Source organism: Monodelphis domestica, chromosome 3 (genome assembly GCF_027887165.1).
Source record: "Monodelphis domestica isolate mMonDom1 chromosome 3, mMonDom1.pri, whole genome shotgun sequence".
In the NCBI taxonomy this organism is placed as follows: Eukaryota; Metazoa; Chordata; class Mammalia; order Didelphimorphia; family Didelphidae; genus Monodelphis; species Monodelphis domestica.
Window position 1 is genome coordinate 131,032,941 of NC_077229.1, and position 26,591 is coordinate 131,059,531.

The following is a 26,591-nucleotide window of genomic DNA, read 5'->3' on the forward strand; positions in this document are numbered from 1 at the left end:
TTTGAGGTAGGTACTACAAATGTTGGGGTGTATGGGGTGCTCAGGGAGGAGTAATATCTTTGGTGTGGAGGGCTTGTCATGCCCTCCTAGGGCAGCTCTCCAGCCTCTGACCCCCACCTGACACCCAGCTCTCACTTGTGGCTCCCAGCAGCTGCTAGCATGCGGCAGCGACCACACCCTGGGCAACGGCTTCAACAGGCCGGCTAAACCTTGTGAGGGTAGCCATCGGGTCGTCGACCCCTGGTGAACCAGGGCTTTGCTCACCCAGCATATGAAGACTGCTTTGGCGGAACAGACAGAAGAAACCAACAAGAAGGTTCAACGGCTGAGAGGGCAACGCAGCAAAGCACTGTGGAGTGCTTTGGGTGTGTTGGAGCACAAAAGACAACAAGGCCATCCAATGAAGCTGAGGAAGTCTCCAGGTGAAACGACTTTTCATGCCACTGGACCCAGGCTTCCAACGCCGAGAGAGTGGGACTGTCTCTGTGCATCGGCTTTTCTACCTAAATCTCTTTTATGCACAAGTGTCTTTGTGCACACAAACGCACAAAGACAATCATCATCATCGGTTACCGAGAGACTAGTACTACTACTACAAATGTTATTCTGGTTTTACACAGGAGACAACTGAAGATCAGAGAATTTAACTGCCTTACTTACTAGTTTTACACATGAAGACACTGAAGAGCAGAGCATTTAACTGCCTTGCTTATAAGAGATGAAAGTTGAGTCTCTAAAATGAGGGGTTTGACTAAAATGATTTCTAGGAATTGTATAGCTGAAAATCCTCTTCTATTAGAGGAGATACAATATCAATGAAATATAACTATACCCATCTCATCTCTCTTTTTTAATTTTTGCCAAGAGTAGGAGGTGGGGCAGTCTGGACTTGTGATATTATCTGTTCTTTGAGGTTTCCTGGTGCGGAAACTCCTTCCAGCAATGTAGATAAACAACCAATCCATTATAACATAGTTTTAGGGAGTTTTTTGGGGAGATTAAATAGCCTGATCATAGTCCAAAATGTTAGGATGTTTAAAAGACAGGGTTTAAACCTAGATCTTCTTAACTCCAAGATTGACTTCTACTAGCAAAGATGGCATAATTTGTATAAAAATATTATCATTTGAAATTAGAAACTTGTTCACTTTGGGGACTCTATTTGGTAGAATTACTGTACTGGTTTATAATTTCTTTCTCCAGCTCATTTTACAGATGAAGAAACTGAGGCAACAGGGTTAAGTGACTTGTCTAGGGTAACAAAGAGGGTAAGTATGAGGCCAAAATTAAATTCAAGTCTTCCTGACTCCAGGTCCAGTACTCTTATCTATTGTGACATTTAGCTGCTATAGACATACACATACATATGCATGTGCCTATGTGTCTACAAATATGAGCATGTGTTTATGTATAACACACATGTATGTATATATGTATATATATGTGTGTATTTGTGTGTGATATATACACAAACATGCATATATACATACATACATATACAGAGAGACAATAGTAAGAAGGACCTTTAGATTTCAACTTCTTTAACTTCCTTTATAAATTAGGAAGTATTACTTGCATTCTCAAAACTAATTGTTTGGATATTTAAATAAATATAAGGGAATATTACTGAGCTTTAAGAAATGACAGATTTGAGAATTCAGAGTACATACTTGAGAAGACATATAAATTGATGGGGATTTAACTAGCCATATATACAACTAAAATAGGATGAATGAGAAGAATAAAATTGAAGGAATTCAGAAAAATAGTGAGAAGACCTACAATCTTCTAAATCAGACTGAAATGAATAGAATTAGAAAAATAATATATCTATAAAATACCCATGGAAATGTAAACCAGAACAAGAAAAAATGAAAGAGAACACTATGTAATTATAATTACAAGCTTGGATCCAAAAGAGTTGGGAAAATGCAAATTCCCTCTCTTGATTCCAGAGGGAAGGAACTATGTTATATTGTTATTCGTGATTTGTCAGAGTATCACTAAAACATAGCAAAGTTGTGAAGCTGATGGAATTTGCCTTTGTTGTTGGTGATAACTGGGAACATTCAAGATATATAAAAAGTAGATAGAAGGTAATCTGAGGGGTGAAGCACTAGACACTGGAGAGGCTCACAAAGGACTCTTGAAGAAAGTGGGATTTGAGTTGAGTCTTGAAGGTGATGAAGGAGAGCACTCCAGGCAGAGAAAATTGCCTATACAAAAGCACAGAGACTAGAGATGGCATGTTTTCTAGAAGGAACAGTAAGTATACCATGTAGCTATATCATAGAATATGCAGAGGGGAATAAAGGATAGCCTTAGAAAGTGAAAAAGAAAAGGTCATGAACATTTTTGAATATGAGTGAAATTTATAGTTGATACTGTGTACGCCTCTACTTTAGGAAAATCACTTGGATAGTTCTGGGAAGGATAGATTCAAGAGAGGCAAGAGACAGGGAGATCAATGAAAAGGCTATTGCAGAAGTCTCAAGGAAGACTAGATATGGGCCAGAACCAGTGGGTACTGTTTGATTAGTGAAAGGGGGACTATACAAAAATGGTATGAAGGTAGAACCAACAATATGTTTTTCACAGAAATGAGGAGAGGATAGAGTATCCAATAGAAGGGATAAATTTAAAAAGATGAAAATTAAGCAAAAATATTTAATTTGCCAATTAAGCAACATTGGATAACTTGGGAAAGAATGGTTTTAAATAAATTATGAAACTAAATGATAGACTGAAGAAGTCTTATAAAAGAGGAGGTATCTAATGTAGATGGCTTTTTCTGGGTTTGGCCAAGAAAGGGAGGAGAGCCATAAAACACTACCTAGTAGGGATAGTCAGATTGCATGAGGTTTGTTTTTTGTTTTTAAAGGCTAAGCAACATGTGTATGTTTGTAGGCCACAGGAAGGGGGAAAAGGAGATTTAAACCAAAGAAAGTTAGAACGAAGATGGAGATGATGGTTGGGGCAATATGCTGAAAAAAGGGGGGTAGAATCAAGTTTGCATGAAGAGAAGTAAGTCTTAGGAAAAGAATAAATAAAAATTTTCCACTTAAAAAATTATGTCTACACAATGTTCCTATGCCACTAGTCTCAAGTTGGACAAAGAACAATTTTGATATAAGTTTGATATAAGTTCTCTTCAGATGCTAATACTAGATATGAATTAACATAATGGAAGCGAAGAACTAGTAGCATACAATGTGTTTCAGTTTATGGATACTGGCCACAACCAAGCAATTAAATGCTTATCCCAATTTACCCTCCACCACAAATGAATTAATCATTTTCTCTGAAGAATAACTATCTTAATATCCTGATTGGCTTTCTCCATTAATCTAACAAATTGCCAGTTCTCCTCCTTACTTTGCTATGTAGACATAATCAAAAGGGAAAAATTAGTGCCAGTTGTGGAGATAGTATGGCATAACATAATCAGTCACTTCCCCCTCAGCTCTTTAGTTATGTCATGGTAATTTAGCAAAAGCAAACAAGAGGTCTTGTTAAACACATTGTTAAAGCTTATTAGAATTTTCATACCTCTTGTCTTCAGAATCAGAATTATCAAAGTGCCTCTCTCATCCTCCTTCTCTTCCATTTCTCTTTTGCTTCTCCCTCCCTATCCATCATCACAGTTTTAAGCATCTCTTTATCCTTCATCACTTCTTCCTTCTTTGCCTCCTCTTCATCTTCCTTTTCCCGCATATCAGCATCTTCTTTCTATTTCTCTTCTCTTCCTCCTCCTCTTTTTCTTTCTCTTCCCTTCTCCTTTCTCTTCCTCTTTCTCCCCTTCTTTATCTTCCTCCACTTTCTATCCAAAAAATTGTGGGCCACCAATATCCATCTTTTTCAATTCAATGATCATGATTAAATGAGTATTGACTCTAGCAAAGTCTCAGTATTGCCCTCAAAATTACCTAGATTGCTTTTATGGATGAGATCAGTGTCAGTGGTGTTCACAAAAGCTAACACTACTGCTGCAGAAAGATATCCTGGGCTCTAAGGAATCTCATATTAGTTAATAATATAACCACTAAGTCCTTCCAGCTTATCTCTTGCACTTGAATCAATAGCACTTGGCTTAGAGCTCTTGTAGTCAAGTTGATAACCAGCAATAACTTGAATTTATATTGCAGAATGATAAAGTTGATGCTAGGAACCTCACTTTTGACAATATGGGATTAGCAACAACTTAAATATCTCACCTCTCTTGCTGTACAAAGTGCTGAGTAAGAAGAATCTGAAACCAGAGAGGGCAAAAAATGATACTTTTTATGGTCCTTTGAGAACTATTTCAATTTCCTGACCCTTAAACTATCTGAATATTATCAAGCACATCTCTAGAGATTTGTTATCTCCTCTTGATCTGAGACAACAGCTACACTAACATATGAATCAATATCAAGGCCAACTCTAGATAAAATGGGGAGATGGTAAAATTTGTCTGAAGTTCCAGCCTTTCCTTTTGTGTCTTTTCAAACCTTGTTGATGTCCCTTATTCTCAAGCTCCCTCTGCCTCCACTATTCTCCATCTTTTTATTATGGTATAATACCAAAAGCCCTGAACTCAGTCTTTCTACCAATTCTGCCATTTATCTCTTTAACCTTGGGCAAGTCATTCACTGAAGGTTAAGCAACTCAGTTTTCTCATCTATAAAACCAGACTATTGTGTAGATTAAATGTGATGAGTTACTGCATATAAAAAGACTTTAAAATTGCCATGAAATATTATACTTAATCAATCCAATGACTAGCATATATTAAGTGTTGACTATGCACCAGACACTGTGTTTGGTGCTAGAGGTACAAAAACATAAATTAAGTAGTGCCTGTCCTCAAAGCTCCTTATTATATCATTGTTACCTTTCTAGGTAGATGGCTCAGTGAATAGACCAATGACCCTAAAGTTAGAAAAATACCAATTTAAATGCAGCTTCAGATAGTTCCTACCTATGTGACCCTAGGTGATGCACTTAACCTCTGCATGTCTCAGTTTCTTAAACTACATGTAAAATCAGGAAAGTATTAAACCTTCACAGGGTTATTGTATGAGGTTAATGAGGTTAATATTTGGTGCAGTGCCTGGCATATATTAGGAACTTAATAAATGCTTATTCCCTTATCAAAACTTGCTTCTATATCCTCCTTCACAGTGAGATATTGCTAACAGATAACTAAAAGTGTTTCTCCTTCCAATGAAACCTACTCTTTCATAAGTACAAAGGACTGATGCTCTAACAGTAGAATTTTAGCATCAGAGGTAATAGAATTTAAAGTAAGAAAGGAGCTCAAAATTCATTCAGCCAACCATTTCCATTTTATAGATGTTAAAATTGAGATCCAAAAATACAAAGTCACTTACCTAGTCAATTTCATATAATGTTAGGAGGTGGGACACCCATATTATGCTATTGTCACCTCTGTGGCATCCTATGATGGCAACATGTTCTGGAACACAAATCCAAACTAGAGTTTAGATCCTGGAAATGGTCTACAGGAAGGTAGTCAGACAATAACAAGTTGGTAGAGTGCACCATTGGTATCTATCCTCTTTCCATTCCTATGACATTTCCTTCCCTTTGGACCTGCCTTCACCTTTACTCCCCAACCCTACTACCCATTCCTCACAATCTCATTCTGTTGGGCCTCACTGTCATAAGAGAAAACAGCTGATATCCTCAGTCACACTGAAGTGTTCTGGACTTACTATGTGACTAAGTGACCTCAAAAGGATCCTTTTATCCTATATACCTTAGCAATCTGGTGGATGGCATAAAGGAAGGAGGAATCACTAATAAGTTAGAAGAAATATTCAATCCCCCAAGGACTATTGATTCCCAATGACATCATCTGGTTCTAACATTTCCATTTATTTCTGAAATTCATCAAATAATCTTTTCCACCTCCTCATCTTCCTCCTGCTGCTTCTTCTTCCTGTTCTTCTCCTCCTCTTTTTCCTCCTCTTCCTCCTCCTTTTTCATAAAGAGAGACCTCCCTCTTCTAAATCTAGCTTGCATCTATACTAAACTTTTTCATCCAAATCTCTATCTTCAAAAAGGTCCACACATGCATTGCTTTGCTATGACTCAGACATAGGTCTAACTACTTTGGACTAGAAGGCTTTTAAGGTCTCTTTCTATCTCTAAATCTATGTTTCTATGTTAGCCCATCCTATTCAATAAATGCATCACTCATCCTTTTTACACTGTTTATAATAAATTGGAGCTAGGCTTCCCATTAAGAATAGTTTGCATGCAATCCTCCCAGTGACTCCTCCAATTGCTCCGCAATGCTTATAAAAAAGCAAAAATAAAAACTATAGCATCTAACTTCAGCTGGCCATTTGGGCTCATTCTCAGCTCTTGACAAATGACTCAGCATAGTTATGAATCTAATTATTTATATATAATTTGTTTAGAATTTAGCCTACTAAAGTAGCCTAGTAATTATCCTTCCCAACTACTACCACCTACCAGAGTGTAAGCTCTGTGAGAGCAGGAATAACATTTTGTTCCTAATTATATCCTTTACCAAACCTGGGACAAGTTCTTACACATCCTATTTGGATATGTGCTGAGTGAATGAGTAAACTACTAAGTGCCTCTCCAGATTTTGGTTTTTCTACATCTAATTCCAGTGTGAGTCAACTCCATGTGATCAAATGCTCTGAATTCCATTTTAACCATAGGAAAAGAGGAGGCTCATTTACTTCCTCTCTCTACCTTTCCTTTAGCTCTCTTCTTTCCCATATCCTTTTCTCAGTTGCTACAAGAAAGACAAATTTTATAATCAATTTTCCCTTTCAAAACGATCTTGATAAATTATATAGAAATTGAATGAAGGAATGAATTAATCCCTTCCAACTGAAAGGACCAAGGAAGACAAAATGAACAACATGTTTCTCTGCTGAGTGCCTGTCCTACATCAACAACTGACTATTAGACACTGCAAACTGGATATCCCATTAGCTATCTCAAACTCAATATGTGCAAAACAAGACATTGTTTTTGTCCTAAAACTTATTCTTTTTTTCAACTTCTCTATAATCTTTCAGGCATTGCCATCCTTCCAGTCACCATGATTTGCAACATTGGGCTCATCCTCAATTCTTCAGTCTTACCTCAAATATCTAAACAGTCACTAAAAATTGCCTCTTCTTTCTCCATAATATCTCTTAAATAAGTTCCTTTTCTCTATACACCTTACTGCCACTCTAGTTTAGGCCCTCATTGCTTGGATTTTATAATAGCTTCCTAATTTCTCTTTTCCTCTAAACTCTCCCATTCCAATCTATCATCCACAGAATTTGCAAAGTAATTTTCTTAAAATTAGCACGTCCAACTACATTGGACTAGATGGCCTTTTATATTTCTCTGTTAGTGCATCCTATTCAATAAATTCCAGGAGCTCCCTGTTAAATACAATATAAAACATAAACTGCTTAAGAGTCTTAAAAGTTTCACAACCTGGACTCTTGCTTATCTTTTCAGTCTGTTAACATGTTATACATCTTCATGATCTCTGTGGTTCAGCTATACTGACCTACTTTGATCTACCTTAAACATGACACTCAATCTCCTGAATGCATACATTTGTATTGCAAATCCCCTACACCTGAAATATTGTCCCTTATCTACCTAATAGAATCCCTGACTTCCTGCAAGACTCAAAGAAAATGCTACTATCAGCAAGAAAGCTATCCTTATCCCCTCAGCACCTAGTTCTTTCCTCTCTAAGACTGTCTCCCAATGAATCTGAATGTTTCCTGTATGTGTTTAATTTATATATATATATATATATATATATATATATATATATATATATTGCCACCATTGTTTTAATGTAAGCTCCATGGAGAAAGGGGAAAAAAGAAAACCTTGAGTTTTCTTTTTTCTATTTCTTTCTTTCTGTTGTTCTTTCTTTCTTTCTTTCTTTGGTATTACTTGGATTTAGTGCACAATGTTGCTTGATCAACTTCAATGGGCTTTTTGAGACTTGGATCTTATGAACCTATAATTCAGATAGGACCTGAGTTCAAATCTTAAGTTCTTTTAATTGCTCCCTATGCAGCCTTGAACACGTGAGTCATTTGGCATTCTTGACTCTCTTTTTTTCTCATGAAGAAAATGAAATGATCCCAGTGGTCCTTTCCAACTTCTATTACTGTGACTTAATGAAATAAACTTTTATTGAATTAGAGTTTGAAGAGATGACTCAGATTACCTTGCTCAAACGGAGTTAAGTAGGAATAATGGGTGGAAATTGGAGGAAGGTAACTTGGACCCAATAAAAGGAAAAACAATCATTTGATTAGGATGTTTCTTCTATGAGAAAATATAGCTCCCCCCAAGGCAGGATCTTGCTAGTATTTGAATCCCCAGTACTTAGTACATATTTGACATATAGTAAGAATCTAATAAATGTCCCTTCATTCCTTCACAGGAGAGCCCAATATCAGTTTGGAGCCAGGGAAATGTCAGTCCAGATCCTTCCTCTGAAGCCAGCTATGTAATCTCTACCTAGAATTTGTCCATGTCTCCAAAGACAATCAGTAACCTGCTTTGATAGAGGAAATTCTTGACAACGATAAAATCACAGGTCCCTCTCTAATTCAATTAGATATCGCCAACCTTATTTCCTTTAAAGAAATGGCATCCTAGACTCTTCTGAGCTGGAAGATCAAAGGGTACTTGGAGTCTGGTCCTACTCTGCTTGGCCCAGGAGCTTTGACCTGGTCCAGTTCATCTCATCTTAAGCAACCTGGTGATAACTTTTACTTCAGTCACCTAAACTATGTGGGCTTTGCCCACTGAAGTTCAGACTTTCTGATTTCAAGAGATCTACCAGTCTTAGCTTCCCTGGTTTCTGGTAGTTCATGATATAAAACTGGAGTTCAAGTGAGAAACTGGCTAGATGTATAGATATAGACTTGGGGGTAGCCTTCATATAAATGATAAGTAAAGGGACAGCTAGGTCACTAAGTGGATAAAGAGCCAGGCCTAGAGATGGGAGGTCCTGGGTTCAAATCTGACTCAGGCATTTCATAGTTCTGTGAACCTGGGCAAGTTATTTCATCCCTATTGCCTAGCCCTTACTTCTCTTGTGCCTTAGAACCATTTTTAGATGGAAGGTAAAGATTTTCTAAAAATAAATTATCATTGAATTCATTTAAGGTGATGAGATTACTAAGTGATAAAAAGAACAGAAAATAGAAATGGAACTAGAATAAAGCCTTTAAGTAAGCCTGCAATTAGTGATTACAAAGTAAATCAGACTGAGGAAAAGAGATTAGACAGAAAAGAAAGAGAAAGAAGAAAGATCAGCATCAAAAAAAAATAAGAGTATCAAAGAAGAGAGACTGTTCAGTGGTGTCAAATTCCATAGAAAAGTCAAGAAGGATGCAGGGATGAGGATTTTAAAAAAGGCTACCAGATTTGACAACTAAGAAAATCAATGGTGAGTTTTCTGAGGGAAGTTTAAATTGACTGAATAAGCTGAGAGCCAGATTGTACAGGACTTAGAAGCAGAGTGAAGAAAGGAAGTTAGATGTGCCAAGTTTTCTGATGGAGAAAAGAAAAGGAGAAGAAAGAGAAAGGAACAGAGCAAGGGAAGAAAAAGAAATGTGAGGCAGCAACAAAGGAATTCAAGCAACAGAAGACATAGAGAAATTGGTGAGAGTCAAGAAACCTAAAAGCTGAAAAATATTTTGTTATAAACTTTGCTTACTGAATGATCACTTTTTAGTTTCAACATAAGGGTGTGACCAATATATGACCACAATCATCTAGGGAGTAAGTATAGTTTTAAAAAATCATTAAAATTAGCAAATAACAAGTTCCAATCATATGCTACCATATCGATGTTCACTCAGTCAACTCTTTTTCTTTTAAACCCTTACCTTCCATCTTGGAGTCAATACTGTGTATAAGAGTGGTAAGGGCTAGGCAATGGGGGTTAAATGACTTGCCCAGGGTCACACAGCTGGGAAATGTCTGAGGTCAAAATTGAACCTACAACCTCCCATCTCTAGTCCTGTCTCTCAATCCACTGAGCCACCCAGCTGCCCCCCTCATTCAGTCAACTCTTAAAAATTCAAGAGAGGATGTTCTTTTCTCAGAGTGACTAGGCTTAGAATACAGAATCCCCATGTGCTATTAACAGCAGAGACTAAATTCTGAGTGTCCAGGCAGATGATCTGGTCTCTTTCCTCTCCTCATGCTCTACCCTTTCCAGGACAAGCTGTGTCCCACCCAAAAGCAAGAAATGATGTTGCGAAATAGACTTCATCAACAGGATCCCTTTGGCCAAGAAAAATGTTCCTGTTCAACTCAATGCAGGGCATTCCTAGGACATCATGTCCATTTCCTTCCCAGAAACCTTCAGTGAAACACAGCACAGAATAATAGGAACAAAGGATTGGATAAGACATGCTTAAAGGATTTGGAACTAAAAGGCATCTTAGAGATAATCTAAGTCTCTTCCTGATTTTGTAAGTGAAGAATCTTGGGTCTAGGTCACATGGGTCATGGAACAGAGCTAAGACTTGGATTCAGGCCATCTCACAACAGATCAAATGCTCATCCCCTTATGCCATGAGTTGCCTTAAGGATGTTGACTCAGTCATAGGGTAAGAAATTTAGAAGTCATACATTCAAAACTCTTGCTCCACTGTAGAGGTCACCAAGTCCAGTCCTCTAATCTTACAGATATAGAAAATGAGATCCGAAAACATTAAATGACTTGCCAAGAATTATACATCTAGTAGTGTCCAAATTTAAATTTAAAAGCAAGTCTTTTTTTTTACTCCAGATTCTGTTTACCATATATTCTTTATACTATTCTTTATACCTCTGGACTTTCCTCCGCAAGTTACTAATTTTACCAATCTCAGTAATGACTGAAAAGGTTGGGTTAATAATAATAATCATGTGACTGAATCTCTGTGCTTCCCTAAGAACTCTTGACTAAGGAAATGGGGGACAGAAACTATCAGACAATATTTCCTACTTGGATGAGGTCAAGTGTTCAAGGCCCAGCTACTCCAAGAAGTCTTCTCTTCCTCCTTTACAATAAAGTCTAGCTAAAAATGATCCCCCCGTTTGAATCTCACTGGGTATGTATATATATATATATATATATATTCTAATCATTTTCTAGCTTGTATCATAGTTATTTATTTGCCTCCTCTCCCCACTAGATTATAAAGTCCTGGAAGACAGGTACTAGGTCATTTTCTAACTTTGTATCTGTAGCACCTACTATGCTATCTTGCACATGGTAGTTACTTTGAAAAATCAAGTGAGTAGAATTGAATCAAATAATTTAAATTCACTTGCAATATTACTCCTCCCTTTCTCAAGGTCTTCAAGCAAAATCTGGACAGCCACAAGTTTGGAATGCTATAGGCAAAATTCTTCCACAGGCATGGATTATAATAGAAGATCTCTGAGATTCCTTCCAATTCTCAGACTCAGTGAGACTGTCAGTCCAACTGAATTGAATTATTCTATATCAATTCTGTACCATCTAGAGATATGACCAGTTGATGAGGAAGAAGTAGTTCATGGGGGGGGGGTCCAAGGTTTAGTGCCAGGAGACCCTAGGTTTAAGTACCAGCTTTAAAATCTACTTGCTCTATGATGCTGGACAAGTAATTTTACCTCTGTGAGACTCAGTAACGTAGACTATAATACTTGCATTGACTGCCCCTTAGGATTGTAGTCAGGAAAGTGTTTTGCAAGCATTAAAATGTGCCATAAATGGCAGCTATCATCACCATTATCACCAACCTCACAAGAAGATGTCACTTTTCCAGACTTCTTAGGCAAGTAGGCAAGTAATGACTTTTGAGAGGAAAATCTGGAAAGTTTTCATTCATTTTATGGAAGCACCTGTGTGACTCCCAAATAGAAGAGAAACTTGACAAAAATTCTTATAGGCTAAACTGGGTACGAGTGATGCAAAAGCATATGGGTAGAGTTCCCCCTCCCCAGAAATATCTCAAAATTCATACATATCTTAAATCCCATCCTGTCTTCTCTTTCTCCTTCAGTCATATTTTTGGGCCTCTTTCTCTTCCCTTCGCAGACTCATGCTCAGAAATTACAAACATTTAATAATAGATTAATCAAAATATAATAGAGTTCAGCAAAGGCACCTTAGTGGAAGCTGTAATTAACTAAATTGTTTAAGAGGTAAGAAACAACGGAGTGATTCTTGTATTTCCTTTAAACTAGCCTCATAATTCTGCCCCAAATGAGTAAATGAATAGAAAACAGCAGAGAAGCAGCCAGATAGTGCTTTCTTAACAGCAAGACATCACAGCCAAAGCTCCAAAGGTGGCTTTCCTTCCATGTCTTTTTGTTTTTCTAGTTGTCTCCTAACCAGAAAAAGGAAACCAGGAAAGTGTGTCATGTGTGGGTTTCCTTGGGTATATCTTGTAAGTCTCTGCTGACAATTCACCGGGTATTTCTCTAGTTGCCTCATCTACAAATGGGTATATCAGTGCCTCCATACTTGTTCCACAAGTCTATTGTGAGGATCCAATGAGACAATGAGATAGTTACTTTATGTGAAATGTGGACCTCAAAGTTAGCTGCTGCTGCCTGTTTGGGGCTTCTAAGATCATTCCCTTTCCCTCAGGAAAGGAATGAGAAATCCTCGGAATAAAGAAGGCAATTCTGTGGTGAATCATGTCATTTGGTCCAAAATTAAATAATGATGACTTCAATATTATCATTATTTATGAGAGACACTACTTTGATGTAATAGAAAAAATGACGGGTCCAAAGCCAGGTGACCCAGCCTCCATTTATAAATTACTTGCTCTAGAAATCATGATACCTTTAAGATGCTCTGTAAAGTCTTTTTTTGAGCAAGTGTTCTTTAAATCATTAAATATTATTAAGGTAAACTATTTGGAATTATATATGCTACTATTTCCTTTGATTCACATGAACAACTGAAAGTTAAATGCATTTACATTAATGAACTGAAGACAAAAATAGATGTTTTATCTCTAGGATGGCATTTAGTGATAGAATCTCACCAATAGGAGGTACCATATATATAACCTAGTCTAACCTCCTTATTTTACTGATGAATAAATTGAGTTTTCAGGTCACAGAGTCATAGAATCTCAACATTAGAAGAGACATCAGAGGTCATAACTGAACAAAGAATGCCCTCTAAAACTTATCCAACAAATTATCATTTTACTTTAAAATAAAAAAAAGTTTCAGTTGGAGAGAATCTGGAGTGTGCTGGCAAATGTTTTTTAGATCCTAATCTTCTGTCTTGGAATTGTTAGTAAGTATTGGCTCCAAGGCAGAAGAGTGGTACAGGCTAGGTAATTGGGGTTAAATAACTTGCCCAGACTCACACAGCTAGGAAGCGTTAGAGGCCAAATTTGAATCCAAGACCTCCCATCTGTAGGCCTGGCTCTCTATCCACTGAGCCACCAACCTACCTGGGTGGAGGAGGGCATATACTCAAGACATGCTTTTAAATGTACCTGCATTATTAATATTTTCTCCATTGCTTTACAAAAATATATAATGAATCATGCCCTGGTTTGTCACATTTCCTCATTTCTAAGGTATAAATGCTCACACTGAAAAAATAACAATAGTCTCTCAAGAGCTTATATGAGTTGGCCCCAGAACACTCCTGGGAGGAACCCACTCCCACCTAAGGTAGCCAATTCCAATTTTGGACTGCTCTAGTAGGAAATTTTTCCTTACCTCAACTCTAAATGCTTTTCTTTCCAACTTAGACCAATTTATCCTGGCTTTACTCTGAGGAGCCAGGAAAATCAATACATTCCCTCTTCTTTATGACAGATTTTCAAGTATATGAAGACAATAATCAGCCTCCCCTCCCCCCACCAAATCTTCTCCTATCAGGGCTAATCGCCAACATTTCCTCCAACCAATCCATGAGTGTGAAGTCGCTTCCCAATCCTGTTCAATTTCCTCTGGCCACTCTCTCATTTAGCAATATCTTTCCTAGATTACACAGTATCTTAGTATTTGGCACAGTACTAAAATGCAGGCTATTTCATACCAAGGCAAAAAGGACTTTCTAAGGTCACCCAGTTCATTTTGTGTATAAGAAAGTTCAGAGGTTATGTGCTAACAAATATCATTGATAGTAAGTGGCAGAACTAGAACTCAAACCCAGGGCATCTGACTCAAGATATAGAATACTACTTTTTCTCTTATTGAGTTAAGGTTAAATTATAAATTATGTCTAGAAATGGACTTTAGAAATTATCTTATTCAATTCCTTCATTTTCTTTCTTCTTTAAAAACTTTTTTTTTCCTTGTCAGTATCAATTCTTCTTTTTTTAACCCTTACCTTCTGTCTTAGAACCAATACTGTATATTGTGGGCTAGGCAATGGGAGTTAAGTGACTTGCCCAGGGTCATACAGCGAGGAAATGTCTGAGAACAGATTTGAATCTAGGACCTCCCATTCATCTGTAAACCTGGCTCTCCATTCACTGAGCCACCCAGCTGACCCCTGTCAGTATCAATTCTAAGACAAAAGTAAAGACTAAGCAATAAAGGCTAAGTGGCTTGCCCTGTATCACACAAGTTGGAAGAATCTGAGGCCAAATTTGAACCCAGATCCTCCTGACTTCACTCTGATGATCTATGCACTGTGCTACCTAGCTACCCCAATTCCCTCATTTTCTGAAGGAGGCAAACCTGAATAAGGTAGTTAAATGGGACTGATAGATTTCTGAATGAATAGAGTTTTGAATTTGGAGTCTGAAAAACTAAATTGAAATCCTGGCTCAAATTCTTACAAAGTATTTGATCCTGGGAAATTTATTTATATTCTATTTGCCTCAGTTTCCTCATCTATAAATTACAAAAAATAATAGCACCTCTTTCTCACATTTCTTGTGAAGATAAAATAATATAATACTTATTAAACACTACACATTTTAAAATCCTATATAAATGAGAAGGCTAATGATGATGAAACAGGGGAAGAATGGCCTCATGATGTTAGTACAGATTTTAAGTTTCCAAAAGTACTTCTTGTTCAAAAGCAAATTGTTGATGATGGTTCATTCTTAGAAACATGACTTCATTGTTTTACATATTGTTTCAAGGGCAAATCTGTCCCGTGGATTGTGGGAAGAAATTCTGGTTTCTCCCCAAAAGTCATAACCAGAAAGACAAAGCTGCCTGATGCAACATCATCTCCCCTTTTCCCAAGATTTTGGCAAACCTGATTGTGTTGCAGAAGTCTTCCCTGTCTTCCAGCTTCTCGTAACATTGAGCCTTTGCCTCATGATCCAATTAGACTAAACAAACATATATTGAATATCTACTTCATCCAAGGCACTATACTAGACACATAATTCAAAAATATAAATGAATAATCTCTGCTCTCCAGAAACTAATATTCTATTTGTTATCAGAATTAAAATTAGAAGAGATTTAGAAGCCATGTACTACAATCCTCTAATTTTATAGTTGAAAAACTAAAATCCAATGACTTCTCCAGAGTTGTATATAAGCATCAGAAGAAGTATTTGAACCCCAGTTTTCCAAAGGCTGTACTCTTTCTACAATGCTACCTTAGAATATAACACATGAGTAAATGAAAGATAATTTGAGGAGGAAGGAACCATTGAAGACCCAGAATACAGAGGAAGAAAGACTTCTATACCTGGGATACTTGAAAGAAGTTGGGTATTCTAAATTGCAGAGGGGAGGAAGAAGTACCTTCTAGGCATGGGAGTAAGGGGGGAATATATATTACAGAAATTAGCTTGTGGAAAAGCATGAAGGTGGGAGGTGGAATGTCGAGTTTGGTATGTAGCAAATGGTCTAATTTTGCTGAAATGTGGATGTATGAGGAGTATTGAGAAATGTCTAGAAAAGTGATGATGATGATGATGATATCAACAATAATATTAACTGACATTTATATATGGCTTTGAAGTTTGCAAAGAATCTTCTATATATAAATAGGTCAGAACCAGATTACAATAGAGAAATTTTGCATTTCATCAAAGAAGCCAAAAGGAACCAATAGAGAGTTTTGAGCCATGCAGTAATATGAACAGACTCATGCTTTGCCAAGATTATTTTGGTAGCTGCGTAGAGTAGAAATGAAAACAAGAAAAAACTAGAAGAAGCAAACCCAGTGAAGGAACATTTGCAATGGTTGATAAGGAATGAGAGACACTATAAAAGTTCAAACTATAGATGGTGACTTTATATGTAAGAAGAGGGATATAGGTGAGAGAAATTGAGAAGGGAGAATTGACAAAGTTTGACAACCAATTGGATAGTTGGTGTCCTCAGTACTCAAAGAGGATCAGAAATGGGAGGTCCTAAGTTCAAATCTGTCTTCAGACACTTCCTAGCTATGCGACCCTGCACTGACCACTTTTCTGCCCCACTCTTCTGCCTTGGAATCAATATATAGTAATCACTCTAAAACAGATAAAAGGTAAGGGTAAGGGAGAAGAGACACATAGTGCTTATATAATCAAGGTAAAAGAAGTCTAAGTTATTCCGTGTCAGTTAACTTGCTTTTACCTTTCATACTACTCTCCCCACTTTCTCCTCCACCCTACAATTATAAATTTTTAGCATCTCACAGTTGGGAGAAACCTAAAAGATCACTTAGCTTAACCTGTCTCCTGAATCTTATCTGCCACAACCTTGAGAAACAATTCTCTAGCCTGCAGTTTAAAATCTCCAATTACAAAGATCTTATCTATTCCCAAATAGTATGATCATAGGGTCATCAATTTAGAAAGTGTCTTAAAGGTGATATACAGAGGGTTCAATTTATACAGATGAAAGAACAAGCATCCAGAAAAAGGAAATTGATTTGATAAAGATCACCCAGTTCATGTCAGAGATAGGATTTGAATTCAGAACTCCAAGGTCAATATTCCTTCTACTGTACATTACAGAACAGAATCCACAGCAATATTTGTCATAGAACAGCCCCTGCTTTCACATTTTCTATACTCCTATTCGCTGCCTCTATCCAATCTTGACATCCATCTACCAGATATTTTTGGTATACTTACAAACCCCCTGTGAAGACTCATATAGTTCCTGCTGCCTTTCCAGAGCAGACCAAAACACTAAATGTATATGATAGTATATGACTAAGTATATGAGTGTATGAACCTGGGGATTCTCATACCTCCCTCTATTGTGCCCTAAATGGCCCTAGAGCTAAAGGGAAGGTGAATTCTGGGAGGGAGAGAATAAATAAGGTATTGGTATGATCTGGAGTAATGCAGTGACACAGTATCATGCAGCTTATGTTGGGGATATGGAGCAGAGTGGGGGGCAGCTAGGTGGCACAATGGATAGAGTGCCAAACCTGGAATCAGGAAAGTTCATCCTCCTGAGTTCAAATCAATCCTCAGACACTAACTATGTGACCCTGAGCAAATCACTTAACCCTATTTGCCTCAGTTTCCTCATCTGTCAAATGAGCTGTAGAAGGAAATGTCAAAAACTCCAGTATTGTTGCCAAGAAAACTCTGAATGGAGTCACAAAGAGTCAGACATGACTGATATGACTTAAGAACAACAATAGCATAAAGCAATGGATTTGGGGTCAGAAGAGATGGATTCTAATCCTAACAATGTTGTTACCAAAACGTCTTAGGAAAGTCATTGACCTCCTCTTTCAGGATCTGAGAAATGAAAGGTATAGACTAGATAAAAAAGGGGTCCCTTAGCTCAAAGTGTATAATCATATAATATGAATTTCACATAATTGTATAATCAATCAAGTAATATAAAAATCCCTTTGTAATTGGGCATATAATAAAAGGAACAAAAATACACACACACATACATTATTGGCAGGCCCTATAATATCCAAGTTTTATGGTGCCTAATTATTTCCAAAAGCAGTCATTTATCTGCAGTCACTAGGGAAATATATTGAAGTATAGTAGATCTACAGGTCTGAGAAGGAGAAGACATGGGTTCTAGCACCAGCTCTAACAAATTTTGTCACCTTAAGCAAGTCATTTCACCTTGAAGATTTCTGTTTCTATTCCATGAAGTCAGAATATTAAAGTAAATAATCTCTATGATCTCATTAACCAACAAAACCAAACAAACTTCCTAATAAGAGCTAAATGCCCAACAAGCATAGGTCGAATATAGTTTTCAGATCTTGGTCAGGCTGGGTTTTCCAGCACTATTATTCTGTGATATACAATATGGCAGAGTGGATAAAGAGTCAGTCTGGGAATCAGACTAATCTGGGTTCAATTCCTACCTTTGACACTTACAGCCCTGGGATCCTGGGCAAGTGATATGACTCTTCAAACAACTCTCTTAGACTATAATTTGCAAAACAGCTCCTGATTAGCATGGGTGGAGGGAGTTTCCTAAGCAGTGATTTCCCTACATCAATGAAATTACAAGTATGGACAAAAAAAAAAATCTGTAACAATCTTTTTATTTCCTCCAGCTGATTATCTTGAAAATTTTCCTCCTAAAATGTGAACTAGAGAATGGTGCTCAGTTCTCCAAATGCAGTAGGAGCATGGCACAGCAGCAGCAGTCTCTGAATTTGTGACTGGAGACAAACCTTCCCATTGAGCCTCGTCAATGCATTTCCACTGGTGTTAGTGATCTCCAACAAGTGAACATGAATGCAGAAAGGACTTTTAGCCAGAATGTCTATCCTCTTTTGTGAGACAGGAAAACAAAGCTCTGGTTGGCTTTCACTCAAATGCAAGGGTTTTCTGACTCACTGGCATAGCCCTTCCTCTCTCTGGTAAATAAGATTCTGCTGGCAGCTCCCGGTAGAATATCACACAAGAATAACAGGAAGCACTCAGCCCTGCTAATTGTGCATCTTAATGTGGCATAAGGACATTTGTCACTCTCACTGCTCTTCACAGGGCTACATAGCCCAGATGTTTCAGGAAGTCCAGTGACTCTTATGGGAAATTAAGCAGCAATAAGATTCTGTAGCCGTCCTGGTCTAGACTCTGATATTGATCATGGAACAGACAAATTGGAAGGACAAGGAGTGGCCTTTTTGTGTCTAAAGATGTAAGTGCAAATACTCAATAGAAAATGACCTTTAACTAATGTAAATTGGTGTTAGAAAGCAGAGCATCTGTGATGCTTCTCAAAATATGTGATAATGGCTAGCCATCCTCATTCAGGTTACTCCTATTCATGTATTTTAACACACACACACACACACACACACACACAACTATGAGTCCACCAAAGATTTTTAAAAGTGCCTCATTGTTTGTAATCATCTTTTCCCTCCAGATGCTTGGCAATTTCTGGCTTCTGATTTTAATCTTACTCCGATTTAGGATGAGAAAATATAAGGATCAAGGGTGAATTAGGACTAATTGATCAAAGAAATAAAGTGAACCATGAAGTCATACTTTTTTAGAGGTAGTAAGAAATCTTAGAGATGACAAATCATAGAATTTAGACCTGAAAGGGACTCTCCATTTATCTATTCTATCCTCTCACTCTACAGATGAAGAAACTAACTCCTAGAGAGGTTAAGTAATTGGCCCCAGATTGCCCAAGTAATAAGTTAGAGAACTGGAATTTAATTCCTGATTCATGTTTCTTTGTTTGTTTTTCCCCTTATGTCACACTGTTACCTAATATTCATTTTATGAATGAGAATTCTGAGCCTCAGTGAGATTAATGGACTCACATATTCCAGGTAAAGCTTACACATAATCTTGTTCCAATAGAGAAAACAAGAGACTTCAGAATTTGACTCAATAATCTACAAATAGGTGAAGAATTGCTCTTGATATGGATTTGAATGAATAACCACTAGGTTCATCTGTTAGGACATACATCTGGGACAGACTCTGCAAATTAACTATGTTCTTGGCCCAGAGTTGAACGGGAGGAGGAGAATGGGCTGGACTGCCTTTAGGAAACTGTGCAGTTTTTTTTTTTAATTGTGGGGAGGTTGTTTTTAACAAACCAAAGCTTCTTCCTGAAACAAAAACTCATTTTCATTATTTTTAATCACCAGTATCTTTATGATGATATTGTATGACTGTGAGTCACAGGATTTGATGTTTTCCAAAGAATTTAATCTGAGGATCACTCAAAGGACAATAGAAAGGGATATGTTTTTGGATTGAGCAGGCAATTCATTATAAATGAGCAATTATGGGGATTAAGACAAAGGATGTCAGAGAAATGAATGACTGGAGAAAAAATAATAGCTCAGATTTATATAGCACTTTCTATGTACCAAGCACTGTGATAAGTCTTTAATAATTATTACATCATTTGATGCTCATAATCACCCTGGGAGGTAGTTGCTACTTTTATCTCTATTTTATAAATGAGGAAACTGAGGCAGGGGAAAAAAGATTGCAGAGCTAGTAAATGACTGAGGCTGGATTTGAACTCAAGTATGTCTGATTCCAGGCCCAAAATTTTATCTATTGTAACACCTACCTGTCAAGCAAACAAACAAAAACAGATAGATTATATAAAGTAAACAAAAACTCATGGATCCATTGGCATTTGTATAAAGTAAAGGAACCACAATGAGGGGCCTTCAGCTCATTGGTCGAACATGAAGAGACAAATGTATAGACAGGTAGGTATAAGAATAACAAAATAAGTGAAAGCATGGATAGAGTATATTCTCATTATTCAAAGGAATACCTCTGTCAATGATCCTAGGTTTATCAGAGTATTGACATACAAAGATTATGTTTTTACATTTCTATATTTAAAGCCATGTAGTTTATGTAAAACTCATTTTGTTAATTTTACTTCTTAAAAATCCATATTCTTGAAATTGTTCATACAATTTATTTTTCTAACCTCCTACCCTAAGAGAGGAATCCTTTTAATAGAATCTCTAACAAGTAAGCATTCAACTTCTCCTTGAACACCTCTAGAAAACTAAAAACCTCCAAGGCAGAAGAGCAGTAAGGGCTAGGCAATGGGAGTTAAGTGACTTGCCCAGGGTCACACAGCTAGGAAATATCTGAGGTCTCAGATAGTTTTGTTGGACAGCTCCAAATAGCTAAAAGGTTTCGTCTTGATTAAGAGGAAATTGGTAATTTTCTAATTTCCACATATCATTCAGCTTATTTTAAGCATGAGATTCCTATAAGACATACAGTTGGAAACGTGGGACAAGGAGACAAGACTGGAACTACATAAATAGATCTAGAACTCATTCTCATTGAGATGATAGTTGAACCCCCTAGGACCTGATAAAAACACAAGAAGAGAAAGCCAAGCAGAACTCTGAGGTATACCCAAGTTAAACTCAGACTCAGGGGTGGATGAAAATAGTGTACCAGATGGGGAAAATATGTGAAGATGTATAGAAATGTGCTCAATATGATAATCACAAAAACACAAAATGTCCAAGTTGAAAAGAAATTCAGAGGCCATCTAGTCCACATCACCAGAAAGAATCTTTCCTAAAATATATCCAAAAAGTTGTTACCTAATCTTTATTTGAAATTTTCTAATTAGGGGGAACTCATTACTTTATGCTTAACCAAAAGCAAATTTTCTCCTTTCCTCAAATCAGTTTTAAATTTGCCTCTTTAAGTTTGCTCTGATTTTTTTCTAGTTTCTGCATTCTGGGGCCAAAATAAAAGTTTTGTCTCTCTTCCCCATATTAGTACTTCAAAGTTTTGAACTAGAGCCATCTTCTATTTTTCAGTTTAAATATCTCCTCTTGTTCCAATGAATCCTTATATGACAAGAACTAATAGTCCTTCATCTTCCTAGTCATCCTCTTATTTCCCATAGAAATATATAGTTGAAAGGAGTCTTAAAAGTCATCTAGCCCAATATGGTGAGACAAATCTAGAGACTGGAAATTCTTACTCCTGGTTTATTACAATATATTATTTAGGTACCAAAACTTATTTTAAAATTTTGTGCCACAGAACTATCCTCTTATTAAAATATATACTAATCCAAAAATCTACCAAAGGAAGAATAGATTTATAAAATGGGAGTGAAAGTGAGAAAAATAGTAATAAATGATTGATAATTATTAAATTCTGAGTTTAAATGATAGAGTACTTGACCTAGGAGTGAATCAAAGATTAATAGCTATTAATTTTTTTTTCAGATTTGACTAGTAAATTAAGTTGTGCCAAGTTATTTTAAGTAAAAATGTTATGTTTCTTTATTTTCCCAGCCTGGATGAAATTTGTGACCTGAAATCCTTCATAAGGTAGTAAAAATAATTATTGAACTCTAAATTTGTATTTAACTTTATATTTAAAGACTTTTTAAAACTAGGAAAAGGAACTCTTATCTTTTAGTATTAAGCAAACCTTTTGGTTGACAGACAACTTTCCTCTTTATCTAAGATATAAGGAGAGATGTATTTGTGATGTAATAGGATAAGCACAGCTGGCTGAATGAGAATGCCTCAAACAATCAAGATTCTCTAAATAAGAGAAAGAATTCTGGGGTAAAAGAAAGCCTACTAGATCTCTAGCATGGAGGAAAGCTCCTAAATCTTTTTGAGGACCTTATGACTCTTAAAATATTCAAAGTTAATTAACTCAAACATTGGTAAAACTGAAGTTAGATTAAGCAGAGATAAAAACAATTAATAAGTAGAGAGAAAGAAATCTAATAATACCTAACCAATGATTTCTTGAATCTTATAAATATATTTGCTTTATTTATTTACTACTTTATTCCTATAATTGATATTAACTATTGTCTTTAATAAAAATCCTTTTATAAAGACCAGCATGACCTAAGAGAAAGAGGACTAGATATTAGTCACAGGATTTGGATTTCCACACTATCTTTGCTACCCATTATTACATGATTATAACCTTGGGCAAATTACTTAAACTCTCTGGGATAAGGGTAGAGATTGATCTAAGAATTCATTAGTAAAAGGAACTTCCTGGTGAGGAAACATCTACTAATATAGGAGAGCACCTTCTCTGCTAGAAGAGATTGTCTAAAAAGTTGCCTAGAGAACTAAAAGGTTGAGTGACTTGCCCAATGTCACACAAGAAGCCTATATGAGTCAAGACTTGAATTCAGCTCTTCCTATATCCTAGACTAGCTTTGTACTGATTATATATTTCTACCTCAGATGTAGATAAAATCTATGAAATGAAGAATTTTGATTACATGATCTCTAAGGTCCCGTCTATCTCTAAACTCTATGAAAATAATCAACTTAAAAAAAAAAAGAATTGGGTATTGGATATTCTCATTCTTTCTATTAATCATACCTGTAGATGGCATACCTATTTAGCCCACCAGGCCATAATCCAGGCACAACATCCCACTTGATATCAGTGTATCCTAGTTGTCAACAAAGCAGCCTGGAAGAAAAGAATAGCCTCCAGAGCACTAACCTTGCAGAGCCAAATCTATAAAATGATGGCAAATCTCAGAGGGACAATAATCCCTGTTCTTTCCTCTTAGACTAGAACACAGAGAAGATAAATGAGATGTATGTAAACTCTTTAAACTCTTCAGAGAAAAGGTGCTGTAAAAATCCAAGCTACCATGAATATTATTATTCAGCCCAAATTGAACCTTCAATGCCTTTGAGAATGTTTCATTGCTAATTTCACTGTCAGCACTTGATAAACTTGACATTTGGTTTTAATGACATCAGCTAATAAGCTGTCAGAAGGTTTCACAACCTTATCAAGTAATGTATTGCATTACAAATATTAAAAATTACTGTTGAAATTAACATAATCTACTTTGGACACTCCGGTGAATTAATCTGATGGGATGTGCCATGTTTCACTCTTTTTATAACTCAGGCTGGGGAGATCTTTCTTGATCTAGTTAGGATATGTGATTGCAGTCTTCCTCCTGCTTATTTGTGTGCATTTATGAGTATACATGCTTAATTTGTGTATCTGAGTGTGAATCCACTTAAGACATTTAGTGGGATTAGATTTAGGGAGTTAGACTAAATGATTTCCGATGATTTCTCATTCAAACGTTCTACGATGTTCTTATGTGTTCTTATGTGTCTGTATCTCTCCTGTTTCACATGTACCTACCACAGTACTGGGCACTGAGCTGCTTAATGAATGCATCTTGATTTGATCTAATTTTACTATAGCAAAGAGCTTTCTCTACCCCCCTACAAATTGTTACAGCCCAACAGATGGAATGAATATTGGAGACTTTGTTTTCATTTGTAACACTTCTACAAAATTTAGACCTCTAAGCTTCCTAGCTCTGTGGTCTTAGGTCAGTCACTCTGAACTTGACTTTCTTAAATAGGAAATGGGGATAAAACTATTGTAACCAGAGTTTAATCCAGGAAGCATTTTGTAAACTTTGAAGCATCATTTTTTTAGTTATTGTGTTAATATTGTGTTAGTTAAGTGACTTGCCTAGGGTCACACAGCTAGAAACTATCTGAGATAAGATTTGAACCAGGACCTCCAGTCTCTAGTCTTGAATCTCTATCCACTGAACTACCTAGCTGCCACAGGTTGTGTGTATTATAAAGAAGATTCTAAATACTGAATGAATAGAGCTGCTAATTTCTTATCCTTGTCTAAAGTCCAAACACAATTGTTTATGATTTTTTACTCACTTTTCTCTCATTCTAATCTTTGGGTCATCCTCTATTGATGGATAACTTAAACTGATGGGATTGGACCTAGAAACATTGATAGGAAATCATCATGGACTGGAACCTTTATCAGAGGTGGTTCCAAGTTTCTTCCTTCAGCAGCCCCATCCCAGAGAGTAAATCCTGAAAAGATACATGAAAAGATCTCATCTTTTCCAGGTAAGTCTCTGGCTGCTTCTTTGATTAAATTTTAATGCCTTTGCATCAAAGGCCACCCCTAACCATTAGGATAAGCATGTTAATAATGGCTATGAGGATAGAAGGAAACAATTAGAAACTTCACCCAGAGAGGAGGAGGGGACAGGAGATATTTAAACTCTATTCCTACTTTATTCAGTGCTTACATATAATTCTTTAAAAAGTCTATCTTTTGTTAAGAGTTCTGAGGAAGAATATAGGAGAATATGGGGGTGGATTGTCAAGTAGAGCTCTGAGAAGTTAGCAGAGCCTTGCCTGGAGTTATCCAAAGTTTCTCCCCATTTTTCCCGTGGTTTGCCTAGTCCTTGTCTTCTAGGAATTCAGTCAGGTGCTTATATGATGTGTCTTTGTTCCCTGCTCTGAATCTAGCTTAAATGTCTCCTTTCCCCACCTCATCTGTGGGTGGAATCTCTGAAAGTCATCTCTAGTGTTCATGTCTAATTGTTTCCTTCTATCCTTCTACCTATGTAGAAGACTTTGTAGTATGAAAGAAGATAAAAGGTCCAGATCCAAGTGTTCTCTATGGTCTCTACTCTTCATTCTCCAGACTTTTCCCTCTCTGCCCCAGAATCTTTCTCACCCAGGAGCTACCATCACTCCTCATGTCCCTGCCTCCATTCAATAAATTCCTTCCCATAATCACCATTTAAGGAAGTGTCCAGGCCTTTCCTAATGATCCATTTACTGCCTCTGCTCTTGACTCTTCAGATCTGTCCCAAACCAATTCCCACCAGCTTTTCAGTTCCCTTTTATATGCCCCCCCTCCCAGAATATAAGCCCCTTGAGTGTACAGGCTCTTTTTTTCTTTTTTCTTTTTCTTTTGTATTCCCAGCACTTAACAAAGTGTCTGACATAGTGTAAGTGCTTAATTAATGTTCTATTTATCTATCTTTATATTGAGGGTATGACTTTTGCATCCTGCTTTAAATTCCTGGTCTATCTAGTAGGCTTCAGATACTTGAATGATTTGACCTTCAAGACTCACTTGGCTTCTCACTTCCTAGGCTCAGCCTATTGCTTGGAATGACCTTCTATGCCTAAAAGATCCAAATTCATTTTTCCTAATTTATTTAACAGTTTTCTGACCTCAGATACCAGCCTAACACTTCAAGTCTTGACAAAAAAAAAATCCAGAGCCTGTCTTCCCTGGAGCTACCCTACTCCACACAGAAAAAATGTAGAAGGACATTTGCACCATTTTCAGAAAAATTATTTGCATCTAAAGTTTAAATGCTTTCTTAATTTCTGTGAATGAATTCTTCCTTTGGAAGAACATTGTGAATACATGCCTGTCAGTGTGTCATTCAGCTCACGAAAATAGATGTTCTTCCCATTTCCTTGCTCCATTGAAAGAAGGTTATAAAAATATATATATTTTAGTGCTTGGGGAAAGCAATTGTTCCCATCAATCAAGACATCCATTTCAAAGAATAAATGAACTTAATGGACTCAAAACTTTTCTTAATGAGTCTGTAACTGGGAAAATTTTTCTTCATTTTGTCTAATTGGTAACTACTAAATATTCATCTTACAGGTGGCATGTTACCAACAATCGAGGATTGGCCAATGACTTTATTAAGCTAGTTTTCCTAACCAGACAACACATAATTGACCAGCATTTATACATTTATATGCACACATATATATGCATGTATGTATGTATATGTTTATATATTTGTATGTATGTATATCTCACAATTGTATAACACAAGTATGTAAAACACTTTCAAACATTATCTCATTGGAT